Source organism: Egretta garzetta, unplaced genomic scaffold (assembly GCF_000687185.1).
Source record: "Egretta garzetta isolate BGI_Z169 unplaced genomic scaffold, ASM68718v1 scaffold365, whole genome shotgun sequence".
In the NCBI taxonomy this organism is placed as follows: Eukaryota; Metazoa; Chordata; class Aves; order Pelecaniformes; family Ardeidae; genus Egretta; species Egretta garzetta.
This window is the reverse complement of record NW_009259602.1, coordinates 1469887-1479255: the sequence shown is the minus strand read 5'-3', so window position 1 is coordinate 1479255 and position 9369 is coordinate 1469887.

Sequence of the window (9369 nt, the reverse complement as noted above, 5' to 3'; positions counted from 1 at the left end):
GGCAGCCGGCAGCTGCGGGGAGCGGGGAGGGGCAGGGGAGGGTTAGGGGCAGGGAAGGGCTCCTGTCCTTTGTTGTCGCTTTTTTACCTCGTGTGGCCAGAATATGGCCGTGGCTTGCAGCCATCCTTGGGGGTTTTTTTTCCCCATCTGCTTCCCCAATGCGATGAGGAAAGAAAAATGTGGCTTAGCCCTGCATCTGCGCAGGTGAGCACCCTGCTGTCTCGAGTGCCCAGGCAAGGAACGCTCTGAGCAGGAGAGTTTATCATTATAGATAGCACTCCTGTAACATCCCTGCTCTTATGACCATGTATTTTTTTGGCAAGAAACCTTGCATCTTTCCACCTGTGTTTTTGCCAACAAGAAATTGCAAGCAAGGTAGGGAAGTACAGGGCCATTCAAAGGATGTAGGATGCAGTGTGTACCTTCCTAATGGAAAAGACCTGATGGCCCACAGTAGGATCTTAAGTTTCCTCCCCTTCCTATTACTGTTAAATGGATGCTCCCCTCGAGCCCCTCTCTCTGCTGAGATGAGAAACATCGACAGGTCCTTGCAGCATCAGACTGTCAGTGCCTCCTCCCCTGCAACAAATTACATCTGGGTTACTGCTGCCTGTCGCATAGACTGGCCGTTCGGGAGGGCAGGAGGGGGTGGGAGGGAGAAGAGGCCAAGCATCGTTTTACAAAGGCTGGATTGAGCATTGGGCCAAAATGCATCATCTTTAAGTGATGAGTCAGAAATGTGATCCACAGGCAGTGTCATTTTTCAGAGAGGGGTAGTTTCCAAAGGGAGAAGAAAAAAGACAAGCACTTTGCTTAGAAATTTGGGCAAGAACTAGAACTGCCAAGGAGGCTCTAGGAGGAGCTAGGTTCAGCTGATGGTCCCCTTGTGATTTGGGCTGTCCAGGTTAAGACCCGTTAAGGAGGCCACCACTTCATAAGTCATTTCAGAAAAGAACAGGCTCTCATGAAATGGGGTCTCCAGCTAGGCAGCCCCTTTAGAAAACACAGGACAAGGTCTCCTGAGCAAGCGTTTTCAGCAGCTGCTGGGTAAATCGCTGAATGAGCAGAGCCCTCTCTCTGGCCCAGGTCAGTGAGAAAGGCTTGATTTCACTGGGGATGGGTTCCTGCAAGTCCCTGCTTTGACATCGACTGGGAATATGGAGCTAATCATCCAGACTCCTTCATGTCCAAGGAAATAAATAGGGACTTTCAGGCTAAGATTCATTCAGCCCAACGTAGATTTCTTATGCACACTGGGTGAATTATGTGGTAGAAATTTCTCTTCATTGACTCCGCAGTTAGTGCAGACAGCCAGCTAAGATGAAGATGTCTGCACTGTGCGGCGTGAGCTGTGTTTTTCCACGAGGGGAGCTGCATGTTGTGCAGGCAGAGTTTCTACTCCTCTCACCTTTCTGCCACTGCAACTTTAGGAGCCATTTCAGTAGCTTGGCATAGTTTTCCGGAGATGGTAAACAGCTTTACGGAGCAGAAGATGGCCTCTTTCTTGGAGCCTCCTTTTCCCCTTCCCTGCTTCTCTCAATCACTCCTTGCGCCTTCCAACATTTTTTAGCAGTGTGTTTGCGTGACAGGAAGGGAAAACACAGTGATGGGAAATTGAATCTGGAGAATAAATGAGAGATTTATTAATTTATTAATATGACAGAACTATTTACTGTCTCTCCAAGATGCATGTCCTTGCCTGGGTTCCCACACGCCAGTGACTTGGTCCCAAGAGTTGCATTACTGTGACAGTGAGGCTGAGAAGAGCCTCCTGAGGGGAATGAAGAGCAAAACACACAGCCTGGGCAGACAGGGCACGGTGGCATCCCAGCATGGTGGCATCCCGGCACCCAGGCTGGCTGTGCACAGAACGCTGACAGGAATGGCTGGGCATCAGCTGGGCCATCGCCTCCCTTTTAGCTGCGTGTGCTCACTGGGGGCAATTCCCAGTACAGTGCTTCCTCTGGGACAGAGGCAGTAATGTTGCAGAGGACGATCCAAGCCAAGTGACCTGGCTGCAAACTGGTGTCCGCAGTGCAGGAGTAGCGCTCTGTTCATCTAAAGGAGGGGTTGACTCTGAAAGCTGAAGTCTCCCGAGTGCCTCTGGCAGCAGTTTATGTGGTACTCCCAGCTGCTGGGAGGCCTTGCACTCTTGCTTGCACTTCTGCTCCTGTTAACGTGTTACTTAACAGTAGTATGGGCAGAATCCTGCAGTCCTGCGGGATGCCAAGACACGCTGATGAATCCCCTGGCTTCAGCCCCTGGCATTATCAATGAAAAAAACATTTGTCCTCAATGTGTGCGTTGAAAAATTCTTGGTTCATTTTATTCTTCATCACCTCCAGCGTATCAAGGCCTGGGACTCTAAAATCTATTTGAGCAACGGTTCAAAGGTTTCACAATGTCTTGGTGAGGTTTCGTAGGCTGTGTATTCAGTCAGTGACTTCTCTGCATCCCTCAAGATCTTTTGCTCTATTTCTACCTCTTTGTAAAAAACAAAAGCAGGGGATTGAGGTCAGTTTTCAAATAAGCTCTCTCCATAATGCAAGGACCCTTGGGCCTGATCTTTCCTCAGCAGGCAGTAGCAAACAAGGACGGTGTGGGCTCTTTGCTGAGTTGTGGCTAGAAACTACCGTTGTGGTGCTTCCAGTTGCTGGATGTCTTTGCATTCATGTTTATTAAGTGCAGATGTTTCAAGGCGGGGTCGGCAGGGAAAAGTTTCTGCAGTGAGACGGGGTCAAGTGAGCCTCCCCTTCCCACACACCCGGCTCCCTCTATGCCGTTGCTGAGTTTTGCTGCTCTAAATTTGTCAGGTTGCTCCTTCTGGCAGAGAAGGACAATGCTGTTGTGTGCAGAGGTGCCAGAAGGGCAGAGCAAAAGACACTGTGGAGGATGGGAGAAAAGGATGAAGAATGAGATACAAAGTGCAAGTCAGGTGCGTTTGTGTGCATTTGTGCGGGTTTCTGAGCCTGCCGCTCTGCTTCCCCTTCCTCCTGGGAAGGCAGAGCTGAGAGACGGAGGGGGAGCTTCACAGCCAGCTCTTTGCCGGCTGCCCTTGACACGCGAGAGGGAAATCGCCGTGCTGGCAGGGACCCCAAGGCAAGCAGTTCCAGCACAGCTTGCCTCCCCCGCGCCAGCCCCCAGGAGAAGGCACGGACGCTGCCAGCAGGCCCTGGCACCACCGCTACGCTGAGCGGCTCCAAAGAGAGCCACGGGCTTTCCTTGGTGCAAGACAGCCCTGGCTGAGCCTGCGCTGGAGCTCCAGACCCTGCCTCTGGAAGGCTCAGCCCTGGCTCCCAGAGGCAGATGGAGGGGCGCTGGCGCTCTGCTTCTTGGTACATCGGAGCTGAGCTGCAGCCCAGGTTAAAGTGAGCAAACAGAGGAGCCCAGCCCTTCCTCCTTTTGTGTCGGGATCTCCCGGCTCTGCGGATGCTGACATTACCCAGCATCTCCTTCATTGCCTACATGTGTTTGCAGGAGGCGGTGGCCTGGTGACAATGGGACAATTTTAAGTGCCTGTGTGTGATCACAGCTGTGGTTGTCAGTGGAGGTTGCTCACCAAGTCACCCTGCACAGTGCTTTGCATCCCAACGGAATGATGTGAGCTGTAGGAGCTTTTCGAAGTCTCTCCTTAATGGGATGTAAAATAACCCAGTTGCTGGCAGGCAGCAGGATTTGAGCCCCACTTCTGCAGGTGTTGGCTTTGGACCTAGGTCCTGCCTGTCAACCAAGGGAAAGTGGCTGGTGCGAGCAGTAGGAAAGAATGGACAGTAAGTAACATGCCTTGAAGGGGCAGTTCCTGGTGTGGCAAGCCATGATCAGCTCCTGCCCTGAAGCACAAGGGCTGAAACGCTCTCTGCGTTCTCCTCCTGAGCTGTGGCTAAGGGTGGCCTGCCTTGAGGGACAGGAGGAACACCACCCGTCTGCATTCGTGGGAGAGCACCCTAGAAAGAGCCTGATGCACCGTTGTTGTGGCAGAAGCCACTTCCAGCCTCACTCTTCCCTCCTTCGCCAGGCTGGGAAGCAGAAGGGCAGAGCAGCACCCTAGGACCTGCCAGAGGAGCACCCCTGGGGAGGGCACCTCTTAGTTTGTGGGGGTGCAGGGAACGAGCTGGACATGGCCAGCGGGGACAACGCATTGTGCCCAGAGCAAAAGTGGAAGCCTACCTGTGACTGTCACATGCCTGTGATGATAACAGCGTTGGCCAGCTCCCCCCGCATCTGCCAAATCACCCCCTGGCGTGGTCGAGGAGTGCCTCCTGTGCAGAGGGTCCTCTCCGCATGTGGTCTGCACCAGGGTGCAGGTCCTGCGGGGCACCAGGGACCACCAGGCACCCCAGGGGCTTTGCCACCAGGGCAGTCGGTGCAGATGAAGGTGCTGTGCGTCCCGCTGCGCTCCAGCCCAAGGCAGCTCCTGCATGCATGAGGTCAGGCCAGGAAGCACCGGCCCTGCTCTCCTCCTGCTCTGCCCAGGTGCTCTGTGCTGAGCTGTGTCTCTAGGAAGGTTTCTCATTTATGGACTGGGTTTCTCTTTTGGCTGCTTTGTTTACAGGGAAATAAATGACACAATCAGGCAACCTGATCTTTTGTGTTGGGAGGGAGGAGAGGATTGATCCAGATCTTCACTGCTGCTGCAATCAGCTTAGCTGTTCCCAGGGTCAAGGTCTGTAGAGATCAGCCTTGGTAGGGAGACCAAGACCCAGCTCTGCCTGCAGGGAGGGGAGTTTTACCCACCCCAGTGTCACGCCGCCGCTCTAGCCAGATTGCTTTCCTAGTTTTCCAGCCCTCTCCTTTTTCCCCACTGTGCTGCCAGGCTTTTCAAGGTCCTGGACAGACAGACACTGTGGACAGACACCAGTCAGCCCTGTAACTTCCTCCCTTTCTGTTCTCTCTGCGTTTCTGCTGGCTTGCTCCTTGTCCCATGTTCCGGGGTGACTCCCCTTCCTCTGCAGCTCCGGGCGCTCTGCCTCTCCCCTTATCTCACATCTAGTGTTCCTATTTGCTCAGTTGTGTTATGGTTGGAGGGGTAAAGCAGAGGGAAGAGGCACACTACCTGCCCACCTGCGCCTGCCAGCACCTGGGCGCACACGCCTGACGAGCTGCCGCGGTAGGCATAGCCGAACGTGGGACGGAGAAGGCAGGTAGGGAGCGAGCGTGGGAGAAAAGGGCCTCTGTATGAAATATTCCAAGTAGGGAAAATTGGCAGATTTGCTAATGCTATAAAGAAGGAGGCAGCCTTTTCTCAAGCCCTGGGGCAGATAGGTAGGCAATAAAGGAGAAAAAACCACTAGAAATGAGAGCCGCCAAGCTGACAGCCCAAGCAAGCTGAAACCTGCCTGGTGAGGAGGCTTGGTCCAGAGTGGGAAGGGGCAGATTCCCAGTCAGGACTGGCTGCACAGTCCATTTCTCATGATAATGGAGCCCAAAGTTTCCAGGAAAAACTGGGCTGTCAATATCTGGAGGGGAACTCTGCCCCCAACTCTTAACCTTGACTTCAGGCTGCTCCAAGCTTGAAGAAGCCTGTGAACCCAGTTTATGCCCAGTTTGAAATGCAAGCCCAACCCAACAGTTTCTCTCTGCAAGTCACAACTCACAGAGCTTATCTGGGTCCCATCTGAAACTGCACTAGGGCTAATTTACACTGACAGTATAAAAGCAGGCTCATTCTAGCACGACGCCAGGACCTTTCACTTGTGCTCAACCATGGAGAGCCCACCAGAATAGGAATGAGAGGGGAAACCTTTTCGGTGGATCCTGCTGTGACAGCTGGATTTTTTCTCTACAGAGGACTCACGCAGTCCTGAATATCACCCCACCCCCCAGGCTCCACTGATCCTTCCCCTGGTTCATACACAATATTTGCATCTGTCCTCGATTCTCGCAGCTGCATTTAGCCTGCCCAAACCTTGCTGGGGCTGGAGAAGGGGAGGGCAATGGCTTTTCTGCACTAAACCATCCCTTGTCATTAGGGCTGGGAGCCAGAGTACATTCTTCAACAAGCCTGCACAGCCCCCCCCTCCCGACATGCACACCTCTCCCTGCTCTGCACATCCCTGTGCTTATGACAGCCCTTGTCTGATAGGTCCCAAGCAACAGGGACTGATAGCGTGGCCCTTCTGCTTTCCCACTGATGTTTCCAACTAAAGCTGCATTTCTGGGGCAAGTCGGAGCAGGCAGCCCAATTTCTGGTTGGACAGGCTTTGTTTGTGCTCTGGGAGAAATTGAGAGGTTGGCTGCAGGCCTCGGCTGGGATGGGAGTTGCACAGTTGTGGCCTGGGAGAGGGGATGTGTTGCAACTTGCTGCCCATTGCTCCCCCTCTCCCTGGTTCCTTCTCAGGGTTTTGAACTTCGGAAATGTCTTCCTGCAAAAAGGGATGTGAAATGGTGCCAGAGGGAAGCAAAGGAGGAAAAAGGGGAACAGCAGGAACAGGTGATTCTGTCTTGTGGGAGTAAACTTGCTGGAGTCTGAGCACTGAGTGCCTGTTGAGGCTGTACAGTTTGGAGACATAGGGAAGACCAGCCAGCCCCCATGAGCTCCAGGCTCTGGAATGACATGGCTTGTAGTCTCCTGTTCCCTTGGGGAATGCCGCCCCAGTGGCATTGCCACTCAGGTAGCAGTCTAAACAGGGCCATGTGAATGCAGGAAGATCCTCTGAGCTCGCAGGGCCCCCACGCAGCTGGATCTCTGCCTTTGGGGTCTAGGCTCCAGTGGTGGAAGCCAGCCTCCCCCTTGCCCTGCTGCTGTACCCACTGGGAGCTCTGTGCAACTTCAAGCTCTTTCACAGATAGGTGGACATTGATGGATGGCTTGCAAGGTAGGCAGAGGAGCATCGTGGGTCACCTTGAACATGTGGCTGAGGGACCTGGTTTCCCTCCATCGTATGAGTCAGCCATGAGACAGGGCAGTGCTCACATATGATGGGAAGGAATAGCATTGTTTCCCTTTCCCTAATTCCCTCTCTTCTGTTAAGCTCCTTCTCCATTTTAAATGTTTTTTTCCCCCCAACCCTTTCTCTTTCCATCCCTCTCCTCTCTCTACTATCCTTTTGTCTTCCTCTGTTTCAGCCCCCTTCCTATGTGCCTGCAGGATGCCTCTGCCCAGACACAACAGATGCTGAAGGGCAAGACTAGAACTCCTCTAGATGCAATCTCCATTTTGCTCAAGGATCATTAATTACCTTGATGATTAAATACAATTAAAGATCCGTAAGACCTTTCTGATATCAGAGCCTTCAGCAAGGGCAGCTTTTAGGAGCCTTCACCAGCAGTAAAAGAAAAGGAGGAGATAGACCAGTAAATCAGGGAATCCCAATTAAAAATCCGTGCTTAGCTCATTAACCTAATTACACATTGTGTCGCGCAAGCCTCAGCTCCACTGAGGGGGAAGAGAGGCAGCAGTGGGGGCAGGCTGTGTGCTAACTGTACTAGGTTGGTTATGTGAGATCTCTATTGTCTCTTTGGCTGAGAAAATGGCCTTTGTGGGGGATTTCTAGCTGGGCTGTGGAAGTTGAAAAGCATTTGTGCCAAGCCCTGACAGGCAGCCTGCATCCACGTAATACAGCATGTATTTCCTCTTCCCCGAAATGTCCTTTCCACATGCACCCTGCTCTGAGTGCTGGGCAGGAACCTTCCTACACCCAATTCACACTCATCCCTTACCCTTGGAGAAGCACTGGTAGAGCTGGTGGAAGGAGAGGAGCGCCTGAACGGGTTGGTAAAGGAGATGAGGAGGAGAGGAGGTCTGTGAGAAAGGGGAAAAGGGAGGGGGTCGGCGCCGAGCCTGGAGAATCCTTCAGCCGAGGCAGGCTCCTTTGCTGCAGAGCCGAGGCTGAAGCACACCAGGGCTCCGTGACTTGCGGGTTGCTCTGCAGGGAGCTATCTGCTCTAGTTGTCTGCTGTGGCACCCTGTCCTTTTCCTCCTTCCCCTTTCTCACAGCAGGCACACCAGGTTGCCCGCAGGTCTCCCCTTCGCCCGCCCTGAGCTCTGGGTCCCAGATCCTGCTCCCAAAGCCCAGCACAGCCTGGCAGGCAGAACTCTGTCCCCTCCGGGAGCTGCTGCCAGTTGTTGGGGCGGGAGGAGGGAGGCATGGTGCCTTCGGAGCACATCCGTCCCACCGAGAAAGGGAAGAGAACAGGAACATTTGCCGGCCCTGTCTCTGCTCAGTCCAGGTGACTCATGGATTTGTGGTTTTTCCACACGAAGGTCTGAGGGCTGGATCCTGCGGTGTGCAGCTGCGTTCAGCGTGCTTCATTGCCTACGTGTCTGTGTTCAAAGGGACGGGGAGGAGGTGGCAGGCCCCAGCATGTCCTACCCATAACCAGTTGAATTTGGAAAAGCAAGTCGGGGCTCGAAGAGGTCAGGGTGCGGCTTCCCACATGGCAGGGCAAGGGAAGCGGGAGCGTACTGGAGACCCCCAGTCCCGTGGGACCAAGCTGCGGCTCTCCTAGTACCTGCAAACATGGAGAGAGAAGGGAAGGGGGCAGGGAGCCAAGAAGAGCTCAGCAGAGCAGCTCCACGTGGGGGTATGCAGCAGAGCCATGGCCAGCCAGGAGGGGATAGGTTTATCCTGGGGAACGTCACTGGATTCCCTGGATCAGCAGGGCTTGGACTGCCCTGCAGAGTGCCTGGGAAGAAGGCAGGGGGAAGGCAGGGAGAGGAGTTACTCATTTGCAGGAGTTTCGATGGAGGCACAGCACAGCTTGCCAAGCAATATGCCACGTACGGGCTATTTGAGCTCCTGCTGGGGAACACTGCCATAGCCTCAGGTGACGTTACACAGGGCCAGGGCAACCCAGCTGGCAGGCAAATGGCCATCCCTGCCCTGGGAAGAGCTCCTGTTCAGCATTGGCTCCCATCTTAGCCTCTTGGGAAAGATCTGTTCCTTCTCTTCCCTCTGCCCATATATAAACACAAGCAAACACCATTTTCTTTCACATGGGCATGCTGCGGGCATGTGAGGAAGATCCCCGGAATATGAGGGGACCAGAAGCCGTGGGGAATTACTGGGAGTTAGGTAGGGCTAGGTATTGTCGGGGACAGATGGACTCAGGCAGATGGAGCCCAGAGGTGCAAGCGACCTGCCGAGTGGGTGGGATGGGATCACGACAGAGCGGGTGCCCTTGCACAGCTCAGTCCCATGTCCCCGTTTAGTCCTAGGCTGGAGCCACGGTGAGGGTGTTTGGCCTGGCACCAGTTTATTTGAGCACAGCGTGTATGAGAACAGCTGTTAAAAAACTCCCACAGCGGGTGCCAACCTGAACTGAGACTGCAGAGGCATAAAGGTGATCACTTCAAGAAAAGGTGACCTTCAGGAAAACAATAAATAGAAAACAGGTTGGGAAGTTCAGGATGTGGCTTTTTTTCCCCTT